Source organism: Mus musculus, chromosome 1, assembly GCF_000001635.26.
Source record: "Mus musculus strain C57BL/6J chromosome 1, GRCm38.p6 C57BL/6J".
NCBI lineage: Eukaryota > Metazoa > Chordata > Mammalia > Rodentia > Muridae > Mus > Mus musculus.
In genome coordinates this window covers 183764838-183781442 of record NC_000067.6, presented here as the reverse complement: position 1 = coordinate 183781442, position 16605 = coordinate 183764838, and the positions used below count along the sequence as shown (strand labels likewise).

The 16605-nt window shown below is 41.3% G+C and overlaps 1 long non-coding RNA gene across 1 annotated transcript in view; it reads right to left on the bottom strand.

The window, feature by feature from the left end:
- The window catches only part of Gm34068 (predicted gene, 34068), a 60770-nt gene that overhangs the window by 28304 nt on the left and 15861 nt on the right, over nucleotides 1-16605 (bottom strand). The window lies entirely within an intron of this gene.

Below are 16605 nucleotides of genomic sequence, written 5' to 3'. Positions count from 1 at the left end.
GTAGAAAACCAAGAATAATTATTTGGAGCAAAAACAAAATGCCTTGCATCTGTCTGAACCCCTGTTGATTTACAAACATAAGGTAATTCGCCTCAACTGACTTAACTCCGTTCCCGCTCAGCTCCCTCCTGCTCTCCGACTAATGTCTTAATTCCCCTCTGTGCTCTCTGCACTACAGAATCAAAGCAAAATTTATCTCTCTTTCATTTGCCAAAGCCGAGCAAATTTGGAAGGGGAAAATTACTAATAAAGGACAAAGGATTTTAAAGAAAATGTATTGTTTCATTTCAGTGACTTGGAACAGACTACAAAGACACTTAATCACTATATTAAATCAAAGGAATGTAAATCACATTATTCACATTCATAAATTGCTGACATGTGGCGTTTGAAAGGCTGGGGACTGGAAGACAGAGGAAGGAACACAGTCGGGAAGTGAGGGATCCTGGGAGGCGGGGCTAAGAGCTGCTCTCCGGATTTCCTGCCCTTCTCTCTCACAGGGAGCCATTTTATAGCTGTGTCTCAGACCAGCTCTGCTGGCATTTCAAACTTTTATCAGCAAGGTCTAAGACCACTGAGTCCTTTGCAGTATCCAGCCTTGGTCACTCTAACTGTACTCTTGAAGGGTTGTGTCATCTTAGTGACAAAATCAGATTAGACATGTTCAGAAATTCGCCTTGTTCAAAGATAAATAAATCTATTGTTTATTAACAATAATTAATTTCCTATTTTTAATTTATTAATTTCCTAGTTTTAATTTTCTAAGACAGACTTTCCGATAGCTGGCCTTGAACTCACAAAGCATCAGAGGATGACACTGATCTCTTAATCCTCCTGCCTCCACCCTCCATATGTTGGGATTATATAGCATGTGCTGCCGTGGCCAGAGATTTATTTTTGAAATACAAATTTGTATGCTATAAGCCAGACATTCCTGAATCAATGGTGATGAATCGCGTCTTACAAAGCACCGTATCGTGTATTTGCATAATATTTCCATGGAGTTCTGATAAGAGGGAAACTGCTGTGTGTCCCCATGGAATCGCAAAGGTTACAAGGTGGGGTAAGGTAGAGGATAAGGGGAGCTGATAAAGAGGTAAGAACTGGAGGCAATAGCTGCTAGGGGAGAGCTTATACTAAACACTGACTTTCACTCCATCACAACTGGCCAGCACACGCGGTTCTGGAAAGAAGCTTCCAGAACCGGTGACCCTGAGCAATCCAGGAGGAGCATGTATTTTCCCCTCTAACCTCCCATTCTGTCCCAAAGCTTAGTCTGTGTCTCCCTGCTGGTGGGTAAGATAAGTTACAAGGCTTTCCTCTCCCAGGAAGTATATATAATGAGCTCTTAGCTCTAGCCCAGTGGGTGTTTTCCAACTACCACCTAGCCCTGTTGCCAAGTTCTCATCACAAGACCTGGTCCGTTCTTTTCCTGGCTGTCATCTAAATGGTTCAGTAAGCTTTCTTCCAGAGATCCTTTGTTCTCCAGGGTTTGTCCTGAACACACACTTTTGCCACCCTGGCCCATGTAAGGTCTTAGTACAGACACTGAAAATGACGGTTTCTAACCCGACTGCCTATGTCCTGCTATTCTTCTTCCTCCCTGCTGGGGACTGAAAACAGGAACACACCACTTTGACTTCTGCTTTTTCATCTGTGAAATGGGAACAATACTAATACCTCCCTGGCTGGGTAATTTTAAAATACGGTTAAAAGGGACCCATGCACATAAAGCCCTTAGTCACTTGTTAGTTAAACTCATTCTAGACAGCTGGCTCCTGGTTCTCACAGCAATCGTGTTCTAGGAAATTACCAGGGAAACTGAATTCATGAATTCTGAGCCATTGCTATGGGAGAAATGCAGAGCAGCTTGCTATGGTTCTTTGGCAACAATAATTTCACCAACAGATCAATACACAACCTTATTTAATGTGTGTTTCTGCTTAGAGACATCCTGCTTAATGTACGCTGTCGATTCATAAGCATGGAGCTCAAGGCCAAATGTGCAGTAATTCATGTCTGAGCACAGCTTATCTCCGTTCACATTTTCTCCATGAGACCCACGCTATCCACTTTTATTAGCACATCCACATGACACCCGGGCCCTGTTTTAACAACAAACTCACCAACAGAAAGCCCACAAATACAAAATGGGGAAAAAGAGAAAGATCCTAAGTGATTCACAGAAAGCTGAAGTGAAAAACGGTATCTCCATGTTAGATGCCTGGGAATTTGCAACTCCATGGCTCGAATGTTGCCACCCTGCAAAGCAGTGAGTGTTGATTCTCAGAGCAACTCATAATTTAGCAAGAAGGTGAGTTTGCAAATACCAAATCTATGAACCATGAGGGTCAGCTGCATGATAACTCATCACTCAATGGCATGAACACAGTGCCAGGACATTTCCTGGTTTACAGAAAATTAATAGTCCGGTGAGGTACTAGTTATAGAAGAAAGTGCTCTGGATGAATTCCTGGAATCCCACACCACACCACAGGGACATCTCTGTCACCCTTACCTACATGAAGAGCCCTACATCTAGAGGACACAATTTCTATTTATCTCTCATTACTATTTCTGTGAAACAGAGTCTCAGTGTATGGAAAATTCAACCATCATCGTGGCCTTCACCTTTATCCCTCTCTGTACACATAGGCACTAAAAACCACCTCACAAAATAGAAATTGCCTCTCCCTGTACGGAATGAATAAGCAGAGCGGCTGGTATAAAGCGTTGGCCCGGCCCACATGCAACCCTGTGTGTGATTCTCCAGTACAGCCAAGAGAGACAGAAAACAAAGAGTACTTTTTCTGCAGAAGCGTTGTTTTATTATTTTTCTTAATTATCTGGAAATCAGGAGTCTCTCCAAGAAGGGTATGGTCATTACAACCACATAACAGTATCATTTTCTTCCAGTTAATCACTAGATTCTGGCTAGAAATGAGTCACTATCGAATTTCCTGATGGAGAAATATCTTTGGGTGTGGAGGGTGTTAGTCAAAGGACAATAAAATTAGTTGCATAGAAAGTGTAAAGTTGAAGAGAGCAATTGCAGTTCGTGCTGAGAGGGGAAACCTTATTGCTCTTACCATGTTTTCAAAAATAGTAATAGGGTGAGATAGAGTTGTGCTAAGTAGTTTGATTTAGGTGTTCTATTATTTGTACACACAAACATACACACACATACACACACTCACACACACACACACACATATATATATGTATATATATATATGTATGTATATATATATATACATCTATATGTATATATATTCATATACATTGTGAATATAGAGAATTTTTTATTTGCCAACTAAAAGGCAAAGGGGGGGGCTATCCACTGGACTTTAGCAATCCTAGTGATTAAGTTATAATAAACTCTTCTCCCAGCCATTGTGGTCATTACAAATTCTACACATTCAAGAAACTTTAGGCAAACTTTCACTTTTTTAACTGATAGATAACTGCATAAAAATCAAACATGTTGGGACTGGAAAAATGGCTCAATCAGAAAAGTGGTTACAGCATAAGCTGGGGGTGAGGGTGGAATTTGAGCCTCTGGAATTCGTGTGTGTGTGTGTGTGTGTGTGTGTGTGTGTGTGTGTGTATGTGTGTGTGTTTGTGTCTATCTGTCTGTCTGTGTGTGTGTGTGTGTCTGTGTGTGTCTCTGTGTGTGTGTGTCTGTGTGTCTGTGTGTGTGTGTCTGTGTGTGTGTGTCTGTGTGTGTGTGTGTCTGTGTGTGTGTGTCTGTGTGTGTGTGTCTGTGTGTGTGTGTGTGCGTGCATACAGAATGTGTAAATGCATGACCTCCTGCATCTACAGTGTCACTGATGAGGAACTGAAAAGAAGAGAATGACTAAGGAAGATCTCAGGCCACTATATCCATGAGTACACACAAGAACACATACACATGATCATATACACACCACACAGAAAACTATACATGGCAGAAAGACACGCAGTCTTTAAATATATCTGTATATACACTGTATATACACTGGGTAGTGTCTAAATCTATTAGCCATATTTATCTCCTCCAATATGTATAACTGACTTTTATATAACTAGTATGACTCTCTATATTTCCTAATTCTGGTTAGACAAAATGCTCAAATATTAGTATATGTAATTCCACAGAAGATTTGTAATATAAGTGATATGCTACAGCACTACAGTCTAATGTCAGAGCTGAAAGCTTTTGATGCAGTTGTGTGAATCGGTCTGTGTCAATTCTCCAAAGATCCTCCCAGGATGGGAAGATTACAGAATATAGGGAACAAGTCCAGAATGTCTGATACCAAGACTGGCAAATCAGTGATGAGCCAGAGGACCAGCTGTCAACGTTCAGTGCGGTTCCAGGGAAATGCAGTGTGCTTGTCATTGTGCCTCTAATACCATGGTACAAATGACCTACCTAAGAACAAGAAAGAAATTTGTACTTTTCTTATCATCTAAACAAAGATGGCATAAGTTTCTCTGTGAATACAGGAGAGATTAAACATGATAACAAGTAGTATTGACAAATGCTTAACACTACTTTTAGTCTCTACCCTGGTAACATATTCTTAAAGATTGACAAGGACCTAAAGAATGCACAATTTATGAAGGAAAGCACAAAACTGGGAAGAGATGTGATTCAAGTGTGTTTTGAAAATATTGAGCAGCACAGCTCTACATAGGATGTCTTCATCAAACCTCTCCCCTCAGAGCTCAGGGATGAGGAGGCATAAAGAGTGCAAAAGCCGGAAGGATGGTGGGAAAAGACAACTCTGTAAATCAACTGAGAAAATCTCATATGAGCGCACAGAGACTGAAGCCACAGCACAGGGCCTACACCTGTCTGCACTAGGTCCTCTGTGTATATATTATAGCTTTCAGTTTAGTATTTTTGTTTGTTTGTTTGTTTGTTTGTTTTTCTCTGTATAGCCCAGACTGTCTTAAAACTGGCTTTGTAGCCCAGGCTAGCCCCAAACTCAGAGATCTGCCTGGCTCTGCCTCCTGAGTGCTGGAATTGAAGATGTGTGCCACCACCGTCCAGCTTCAGTTTAGTGTATCTATGGGACTCCTGAGTGAAGGAACAAGTGAGCTTCGGGTTCTTGTGCCTTCTCTTAAGCTCTTTTCTTTCTGTTGATTTTCCTAGTTCAACCTCAATGTGATGGGGTTTGTTTTGTTATATTATATTATATTATATTATATTATATTATATTTTGTGTGTTTTGTAATCACTTAGAAGCCTGTTGTTTTCTAACAAGAGACAGAATGGGGATGGATCTTGATGAGAGAAGAGGGAGGGAGGGAACCAGGAAGAGTAAAGGGAGGAGAGACAGTAATAATGATACATTGTAAGAGAAAATGGTGTATTTTCAATAAACGGGGGAGGCAGAAATGAACAAAGAAAGAAACAGAGAATTAGAAATAGAGGAAAGAGGAAGGGAGGGGAAGGAAGGAAGGAAGGAAGGAAGGAAGGGAGGGAGGGAGGAAGGAAGGAAATGACCATGTTTAAATCAGCAAAGCACAGGGGTGCCCATTTCAGGGTCGGGTGATAGCTCCCACACTGGCATTTCTATAAAATACAAAGATGATTGAGAAATAGAATCAACTAATGATATATTTGATATGTGGTATTATGGCTTGGATCTTAACTGTCTTCCAAAGACTCACTTACATACTAAATGCTCCGTGGCCAACCTGTGCTGCTACTGGTAGGTGATGGGGTCATTAACAGATGCAAGATGGGGGACGGTGGAGCTCTGCCCCACGCCATCTCCCTCCCAGACACCAAGATGTGAGCAACTCCCCCCTGTCTGCTCCATCACAACACACTGTACCATCACAGGTCCAAGACAACAGGACCACATGACCACACCCAAATCACTTTCTGTCCTTCCAAACCTTTGCTCCATCTAAGTTGTTTTATTTTGGGAATTTGTGACAGCAGATGAAAAAAAAAAAGACTAATGTGTGGGGCAAAATAAAGATGTCAAAATATTAATTGGCAAAAGATAACAAGACTCCATCAAAAACACATTATCTGATGTGTCATTTCCATACAGAAGTATGGGGGAAGCCATATGATGTGGGAAGCCACAGATGGCCTATTTATAGACTTTAAATCCCTTTTCATTGAAAGTGGAGCCCAGAAAAGAAAAAGCACACACAGTTGGAGAACATAGGGTTATTCAAAGATGGACATTATTATCTCCACTGTCTAGGCCAGAACAGAAGCACTCGGCTCCTCGAGTAGGTTCTTTGTCACCTGTCTCCTAGCCTCTGCTGACTGCCAACAATCCTAGGCCACCCTTGGCTGAGGATAGTCCTCCAGTTCTGTGTCTCTGTCTCTATATGCCCTTCCCATCTGTGCCTGTATCTAAACTCTGACTCCCTTTTCTTATCAAAACACCAGTCATTGGGTTCCTAATCACTACAAATCCAGGATGGTCTAAACCCTCAACCACATCTTCGAAGACCCTATGTCACCCCATGTCACTTCCACAATACTTAGGAATGAATGGTATATAACCATGACCCATGTGCATACTTTTAATTTCAATAGTTTCATCTCACTGTTATTAATTGGGAATTCTTTTAAGCCTCTCAATTTACAAGTCCACCTTTATCCCTTTCCTTTCTTTCTAATATGTGGGTTGAAAAGCTAGAACTTGGCTAACAAGATGGGTTAAAAACCGATAAAGGCTGTGGTTAAAGCCTAGAGACCACGTTCCAGCCCCTGAGTCCACAGAAGAGAGAGATGACTCTCAAATGTCCTCTGTCCTCCACACATGCACCATGGTATATGTTCATGCACAGCCACACACAGCTCATGCACATGCATGTACACTAACACCACACACACACACACACACACACACACACACACACACACACACACACACACCTAAAGCTACCTAGGACCATGTAAGCTACAGTGCCCATAACCTAAATGTAGCTCTGGCGGTCTGACTCTTAGACATTGCTCTTGCCTGGGTTTATACAGGCCACCGGAAGCTCTCCTCCTGCTAGAATTCATACCTAAGCCCTGAATTTGTACAGCAAGTCCTCTCACATCAATCTCTGACCACCCTCTGCTTTGAATGTGGCCCTTAAGTCTCCCTAAAATGCAAACTTAAAAATGTTCCTTAGAGATCAGGCTTGAGGGAGTTAATTGGGGTCACGGGATGGATCCGAAGTTCTTCAGGAAGAATAGGAAACCAGAGGTAGAACACTTACTTCCTCTCGCTCCCTGTGTGCTGTCAAATGCCAGGATCAAGAGCCAAATAGACCTCAGTTCTTCATAAATTGTCTACTCTCTGCCATTTTGTTACAGTGTCAGAAAATCACCTTTGAGAATCTGACCAAAGCTATCTTTCACCTTTGATTTCTAATCACCCTGGCCTCTCTATAGAAAGAACTCTGTTAAACCATTTTCAAAAGCAACACTGTCCTCACACTTGAGATCTCAGTAATTTTCCACCCACTGCACCCATCCCCCATCACTGCACTCTTTATATAGAAAGCCCTGCTTGTCCTCGTGGGCTCATTTTTACCCCAGAGTCTTGTGCCCTTATTATCACGTATACTTCCCAAATCAAAACGTCTTCACTTCTTTGATCTTAGGTCAGCTCCAGTTGTTTTTGGCAATGTGGTTTAGCCTTTGTATCTGTCCTCTGCATTTTCTCCAGTTAGGTCTTAAAAAATTCATCAGACTTGGGTTTGATTCTTTATGCAAAATATAGGTAAATGTAATACTCGTGGTTTTCATTAAGAGTCATATTATATGTCTTCTTTCCCTGATGTTAGTAATCTGTTACATTCAATGACTCTATCTCTTAATGGTGATGTTCTAATCCTGTGATTACTTTTTCACTCATCCATTAAAATGCCATTGCAAGGAAATTATAATAAAACACTATCTACTACCTATCCACCAAACACAATAGTTCACATAAAAATTATAAAAAGTGCTTGATGTTTTCCTTCCTTAGTTTTGAAAGCAATTCGTTTTATCATCCATCAAAAATGAAAAGTTATCATTATGAATTCATGGACTTAAACACATCAGTGAGTCTTATTTGAGCAAAATCATTAGTGTTGTTGTGGCTCAAATATTGTCCTTGTGCCTAGGGGAAGCTTCATGCTGCCTCTTATGCATTTCCAAGACTATAACAAAATACCTGCGGGAAAAGGGAAGGGACGATTCATTTGCCTTCGTGGTTTCAAAGTCCATTATCCTGTGGCTCCACTCATCTGGCTCTGGGGTGAAGCACATCATTATGGCTGAAGAAAGTTGCAAAGGAAATCTGTTCACCTCATAGCAGCTGGAAAACCCACATGCTGAACAAGGAAGTGTGCGGCGGACAAGATATCCCTTTGCAGGACGCACCCCCAAGTTACATCCTTCCATCGGTTAGCCTTGCGTCCTGAAGGTTCCACAGCCTCCTGACTGTAGTCTGAGCCAGCAGCCAAGCCTTTAACTCATAGCCTTTGGGGAATCCAACCAGATCCTTAGAGCTTTTCACACTCATTTTACAGACTTTCACAGCTTTCCCAAGATAGGCTATGAAAGGGGTTTGGAGTTTGTCTTTGACACTTCTTGTATCAGAACGGAAGTCTTTAGGGGTTTCTGGTTTCTATCCAGATCAATGCCATTCACTAAGGGAGTTTGTGGCGTCAGGTTAGCTGTCTTTCTCAAGCCTCTTGGGTGGAAAGAGCTAAAAGCAGATGTTTACACTTACAGTTTTAGAACTAAAGTTTTCACTGGACTGCCACTTTGCTCCAGGTCAAGACTCCACATTTTTAAGGGTGTCTGGCAGAATTATATACTCCATAATGACTCATGCAAACACCTCAGATTAAATAGTATCAAGAAAATTATTCAGCACAAAATAACTTAAAGTCTGTATTTTCTTTTACCAATATGCCTCTGTTTATGATCTGCTATATTGTAAGGTCCATAAACTATGTTATCACTCAGTATAAGTTCTGTGAGTAAATATTTAGGGTATTGCCAGCCAACAGTGCTAAAGTCTTTCTAGACATTGTTGGTATCTAAGTTGAAGGTAAGAATGATATGCAAATTGTTGGATCTGGAAGATATCATCCTAAGTGAGATAACCCAATCACAAAAGAACACACATGATATGCACTCACTGATAAGTGGATATTAGCCCAGAAGTGCAGAATACCCAAGATACAATTTGCAAAACACATGAAACTTAAGAATAAGGAAGACCAAAGTGTGGACACTTCGATCCTTCTTGAAAGCTGGAACAAAATGCCCATGGAAGGAGTTACAGAGACAAAGTTCAGAGCAGAGACTGAAGGAATGACCATCCAGAGACTGCCCCACCTGGGGATCCAGCCCATAAACAACCACCAAACCCAGACACTACTGCAGATGCGAACAAGAGCTTGCTGACAGGAGACTGATATAGCTGTCTCCTGAGAGGCTCTGCCAGTGCCTGACTAATACAGAAGTGATATTCACAGTCATCCATTAGATGGAGCACAGGGACCCCAATGAAGGAGCTAGAGAAAGGACTCAAGGAGCTGAAGGGGTTCTGCAGCCCCATAGGAGGAACAACAATATGAACTAACCAGTAACCCTAGAGCTCCCTGGGTCTAAACAATCAAAGAAAACACGGAGAGACTCATGGCTCTAGCTGCATATGTAGCTGAGGATGGCCTAGTCGGTCATCAATGGGAGGAGAGGCCCTTGGTCCTATGAAGGTTCTATGCCCCAGTATAGGAGAATTCCTGGGCCAGGAAGCGGGAGTGGGTGGGTTGGGGACCAGGGGGAGCAGGGAGAGGATAGGGGATTTTCAGAGGGGAAACTAGGAAAGGGGATAACATTTGAAATGTAAATAAAGAAAATATCTAATTAAAAATAAATAAATATTTTGAAATACTGGGAAAAAAAGAATGATCTGCATGAGCTGGAAAGATGGCTTAGTGGTCAAGAGCACCTGCTGTTCTCATGAGGACCGAGTTTAGTTCCCTGCACCCATATCAGCACCTGCAGCAACACCTGTAACTCTAGCTCCAGGGGACATGACACCATCTTTCTGGCTTCCAGAGGCACCGGCACACACATGGCATAAACTTACATAGACACATAAATTTTAAAAAAATATATTTTAAAAAGAATAATATATCAAGTCTTTGCATAGTGACATTTTTCTCTTTTGTTTTTGGAAATGGGTTTCAGTTGTTACAGAATACTCGGTTCATATTTTTATTCTTTGGTCATTTTAAATGTTATTTTATTTTGTGTCCAGGTATTTGTCTGTCCAAGTTGATATTCTCCACTATGCACCATATTTTTCTAAAACTTTTTTAAAAAGTTGATATTTGAGCTTAGTGTGTGCATAATGTGCATGCATATCCCACATATTACAAATATTACACACAGAGATGCACGCAGAGGTCAGAGGGGTTTGGGATGTTGGCATATCGAGTCCCAGGCACTGAATTCAAGTCACTGGGCTGTGCATCAAGCAGCTTCATCTGCCAAGCTGTCTTGCTGGTGCAACTTGCCTCCAATGTGTATCTTAAAATGTCTTTTCTAATATCAGGAACATTTTCTTCACTCATGTTTTACTATTCAGTCTGCTTTCTTACTGCAGTTTCCCTTTTCAAAGCCTTGACCCGGGCTTTAGATCCTCTCTCACGCCTTCCTCTTTTCTTCAGTAGCCTGCATTGGTAGTGGTGGTGGTGTTCTTCTTGTTGTTGATACAGTTGCATCATTTCCAGCCTACCTTTCTCTGCAGATGTAATCCTCTATCTTTCTTCTCCTGTGTTTTTCAGTGCTCTCAGTGAATATTGAGTTACATAAGAACCTGAACCATGACAAAGACCCAGGGGATGTGAGATCCAGATGCCCGCTGCCTTACTGTTTTCCTAACTAAAGACAAGCACACAGGCTAGTTAAGAGAAGTCACAGAAGCCAGCAACGGCTCCACCAGCTTTGATTCCAAAAGTTGAGTCCTCTCCAAATCTACAGCATCTCTCTCTCTCTCTCTCTCTCTCTCTCTCTCTCTCTCTCTCTCTCTCTCTCTTTCTTTCCCCTCTCTCTCATGTTCACCTTTGAATCTAAAACTGCCAAAGAACATGACCAACTAGGTTCTGGTGAACTTTAATGTCACAAACATCCTGATTGGTATCAAAGGACCCTATGTCTCATCCTTTGAATCCTTGAAGATCTACATAATGTTTGCTATTTTGTTCTTCTTTCTGTTATGTGCTCTGGTCTACAAACACAGAACAGCAATACCAGAAACTCATTAAGGGCTGCTACAGCATATACAGGTATATCTCCATATAAACCCTTAAAGAAAAGTATTGTGGAAACTACTCCATGAGCTACAAACCCCACCCAGAGTCACCATTTGTGCAAGAAGTTAAGGGGAAACTAAGCTGGCTTCCCACAGCCCTGGAAAGCAGCAACAGTGGTGGGCACTTGTCAGCTGCATGGATCCCTGCAGAGTTTAATCTATTATGGAAACTGCAGCACTAGCAGCCTGTCTCTTCAATTATCAACCGCAAGCCATAAAGGAGATGGAGAGGAGATCTATAAGGTAAAAAGGCATTTAAAGAGACATATCAGCCAAGGAGACAGATGGAGCCTTTTGGGAGAACCAATTTAAATAAACCAATTAAGACATATTTAAAAGATAGCTAGTGGGACATGGACAATGAATGGATATTTAATTACTTTAAGGAATCATTCGTTTAGACGTGCTAATAATGTCATGCCCGTGACTCCTTTTAAATGTTTGTATGTTGTGTAGTGAGTAAGTGTGTGCATGTGTGTCCATATGAGAATGCAGTGGACAACAGAGGACATTGAGTGGCCCCCTCTATCACATTCCATCTTATTATTCAGAGATGGGTCTCTCCCAGAACCATGTAAGCTAGGCTGGATGACCAGCAAGCTCCTAGACTCTGTCTGTCTCCATACTCCAGGCTAGGGTCACAGACACATCAGCGCGCCTGTATGTTCACACGGATGCTGAGAACTGCACACTGGTTTCAGCAAGGACTCTTTCCCACAAAGCCGCCTCACTAGCCCTCGGTCACATTTTCTGAAATAGTCTTCATTTTCTAGCTACATCTTAAATTAATTTCATCTTAAAATAATCCAGAATAAACAAATGGTATGCATTTATTAGCAATGTAGAAATTAAGGCAGTTCAAAGCAACACTATGTGTGCTGGGGAAACAAGTTAAAATGATACATCTGTAAGCAATAGAAATTAGGAAGCAAGGTGATTACAGATACACGCTTGAACAAGGGAAGGGAAGGGCTGGAGGGTGAGTAGCCCCCGTGTCTGTTGTGAAGAAAGAACCACAAGCATTGCCAGCCCTGAGCAGGAAGGGGCAATCTCATCTGCGTGCCTTATTTTACCTCCTTCTAAGCCTGGATGATAATTTTTAAGAACCAGGGTTTCCTACACTGAGGCACACACCAAATTATCTCCAGGGTTGGGTGTAGAGACTGATAATACGCAAGCATCCTGTGTCATCTGCGAAGCCAGCCTTTCCCATCAGCTACAGGGATTGCAGCTCCTGGGCACCTAATGTACGGTGATGAATAAATCCTACTCTCGGGCTGGAGCTCTGGGCCCTCGTAGTTAAAGGCGACCATGACACAACTCCTGCACCAAGGCTTCTTCTGCACTGCATTTCTAAAGAGGCTTTTAAACTGATGTCTCAGCAACTTTATTCAGCATCATCTGAAGACCAAGAAGTTGCATAGAGGCCCCAGGCTGGGTTTTTTTTTAGGCGTTTGTTTGTTTGTTTGTTTGTTTGTTTGTGTTTTGGGTTTTTTGGTTTGTTTCAAGTTTTATTTTGACTCTTGTTTGAAACACTGGTTTCTAAACAAACCTGTCTCTAATAGCTTTAATTGTAAATCACGGGCCTGTGAGATGACTCAGCAGGTAAAGGTAATGCCAGTAAGCCTGAAGACCTGAGTTCGATCCCGGGACCCTCAGGGCAGAAGAAGAGAACAGACTCCCTCTAGTTGTCCTCTGAGCTCTGTGTGTGCCACGGCAGGTACCATCCTCCTAAATAAATAGATGTAATCTAGGATTTTTTCATAAACTCAAACTCAGAGAAATTATTAAAAGCCTGGATTCTGTCATTTCCAAGCTTGGTGGCATTTGGCCAATGACATTGCCTGAACCTTCATCTCTTCTTGTGACTAACAGAGGTGACTTTTGACTGCTATAAAGATTAACTTTAATCTCGGATGCTGAGGAGCTGAGGAAAGAGGATGGTTTGAGCCCAAACTTTTGTGAGCTCGCAGCCAGCCTGGGCCATGTAACCAGAACTTGTCTCAGAAAAAATTAGATAGGAAGATAAGCAGAGAGATAGGTTCATGCTAGGGGGTATATACACAGTTCTAGAAGACAATAAAAGGTAGTAATAATAGTAACAACAACAACAACAATATTAATAACTTGTTACTCATATTATTATAAAAGTCATACTGGATGGTTTCTTTGAGGTCATCTGTTTCTGTGCTTATTACAGTAGTCAGGTTTTTGTGTTTTTTTTTTTAATTTGTTTGGTTGGTTGGTTTGATTTGGCTGTTAATTTGTTGTTGTTATTGCCGTTGTTGTCTTTTTTTGTTAGGGTTTGTTTTTGAGCCAGGTTCTTACTCCGCCATAGCTTCTGAGTTCTGGGATTACAGGCATATTTACCATGCTTGGTTCTATTGTGGTCTTCAATGGAGGAGAGGGGACCTTAAGCTGGCTGTGTGTGGGGGGGGGGGGGGTCACACAGTACACAAGGAGAATGAATGTTATTGGCACAATCTTTTAGCAAGGTATGAGTTCTCCACACTTTACCTCTGTCAAGTATGATGTTGGTCAGCCACTTTAAATAATAAAATGGCCTGGCATCTGAATCCACAAGAAGATCAAATAGGGAATAGCTTGAAATCATTGGTACAATAGACTTTCTGAAGAAAACCCTAGTCTCCTAAGAATGCCATCACTAACGGGAAGGGGCAGCTTACAGAATGGGGGAGGTCCCTTGGCCAGCTGTACATCTGACAGAGGGTTAGTGTGCAGAACATGCAAAGAACAAAAATAACAAACACTGAAGACACAAAACAACTCAATGGAAGAAGGATGTACAGATCCAAGCAGAATTCTCAAAGGTGAAACACAAATGACTAAGAAGCTTTTTTTTTTAGGTTCGACATCCTTAGCCATCAGGGAAATGCAAATTAAAATTGCTTTGAGATTTCATCTTACCCTAATCAGAATGGCTAAACTCAAAAAAACAAATAATAACAAATGCTGGAATGCTTTAGAGGAGAGGGGGACACTCACTCTTTATGAGGGGACTGCAAAAAGGTGAGGCTACTATGGAAACCAGCGTGGAAGTTCCTCAAGAAGCTAGAGATGGATGACTGCCTCCATCCGTATCACTCTTGGATGCACACCCAAAGGACTCTACATCCTGCTCGCCACACTTGCTCATCCGCATTCATTACTGCTCTAGTCACGGTAGGCAGGAAGTGGGAAGAGCTCAGATGTCTGTCAGCTAATGCACGGATAATGAAATTGAGGTACATATACACAATGGATTTTTCATTCCGCTGTTAAGAAAAACGAGATTATTAAATTCACAGGTAAATGATGGAGTTGGAAGTAATCATTCTGAGGGAGATAATCAAGACCCAGAAAGACAATCCACATACTTCCTCTCTTTTGTGAATTCTAGCTTTGACTCCTCACATAAGTGATTCATTTGAAATTCCCACAGAGGTAGGGGAATTAGGAAGGGGCTGGAGTGGGAGGAGTGAGAGAACGTAGTAGTATGGAAGTTTAAAGGAGAATAGCGAACAGGAAGGGTTAAATTAGGAGAGGGAAAAGGGAGGGGAGGAGAGAGGGGAAGGAGAGGAAGGAATCCAAGGAGGGATGAGCAGAACTAAAAGATCTTTGGAAAGTCATATGGAAACCCACTGCTATGGAAGCTCCTAATTTCATATATAAAACATATATAACATCATACTATAGTGGTAATATAATAGTGAAGAGTTATAGATTTTAAGAATTTTTTTCTTTCATTCTCTCTCTCTCTTTCCTCTTCATCTCTCCCTCCCTCTCTCTGTCTCTCTCTGTCTCTCTGTGTCTCTCTCTGTGTGTGTCTCTCTCTGTCTCTCTGTCTCTCTGTCTCTCTGTCTCTCTGTCTCTCTCTCTCTCTCTCTCTGTGTGTGTGTGTGTGTGTGTGTGTGTGTGACATGACTGTAGGTGTGTGTAGAAGCCAGATGAGGGCATCAGATTCCCTGGAGCTAGATTATATGCCACCAAAACATGGATGCTAGGAACCAAACGTAGCCCTCCACAAGAGTAGCAAACACTCAACCTCCGAGCCATCTCTCCAGCTCCTTGAGACAATTCTTAAGCACCAGAGAAACTCTTGAATAGAAGCACTGTCCTCAAATTGCATCTCGGATGTTTTTTAAGTTTTCCTTCCACACCAAAGAAGCTCAAATTGTAAATGGTAAATTATTCATTATGAGACTGAGTAATGCAATAAGAAAAACCAGGGATCCAAATCAGTAAGCCAAGCTCAAAGAGCAGTCAGGGCTCTACACTGAAAACATTAGCAAAGGAATACAGGTGCAAACAAAAGAATGTAAATGTTGAGTGAAATTGTTCATGGCACACAAAGTAGCTTTTTTTTTTTTTTTTTTGGAAAAAAAAAAAGGTTTCCTGGGTGCTTGTCTTTTTAATTAACAGAAAATAAACACTATAGTAATCACACTGTTTAAAGGATTTCTGTTGCCCTGGAGTGCCTTCACACTAATTAATTTCATTGAACTTCAACAGATATGTAAGTAGTATCTCCTATTTGTAAAATTCTTTGTTATCATTGACAAAGGATTAAAAGGTTATTAAGGAACAAGATGCAAAACAAAATAATTGGAACAAGTAACCAAAAAAAAAATCCACAAAATAGATTGTGTTTGTCTAAAGAAATCAGAAAACTGGGGCTGGAAAGATGATGGCTCAGCAGTTAAGGATACTTGCTGCTCCTGCAAAAGACATGGGCTAAGTTTCCAGCACCTACGTGATAGCTCACAACCATCTGACATTTCAGACCCAGGGGATGCAACAACTTCTTCAGATACCACAGACGCTGTACACACATGGTGTACATGCACAGATGCTAGCAAAGCACCTATGGACATAACATTTTTAAAAGGAAAATAAGAAAGCTACTCACATAATGACAGATGATGAAGAAGGAGTAGAAGGAAGGAAAGGAGGAAAAGAGATGGATGGAAAACAGACAACCACAGATGGGTGAATAAACGACATATAAATAACAATAGAGATAGAGAAGATAGGCCAAAGATCAGATAGATAAATGATAGATTTCTAGAGTCCAGCTTCAGTGGGGTTCAGAAGGAAGATGTGTAGAATAGTCAAAAGCAGCCTTAAACCAAGAGGTGCAGTTCACACACTGACACTGAGACAACTCAGGCCACCTTTATTTATACATTGATTTTTTTTTCACAGCTGGAAAGGTTTTACATTCATTTTCTCATTTTCTCACGTACAATCTCTTTGAAGAACATCCTACGTTTAA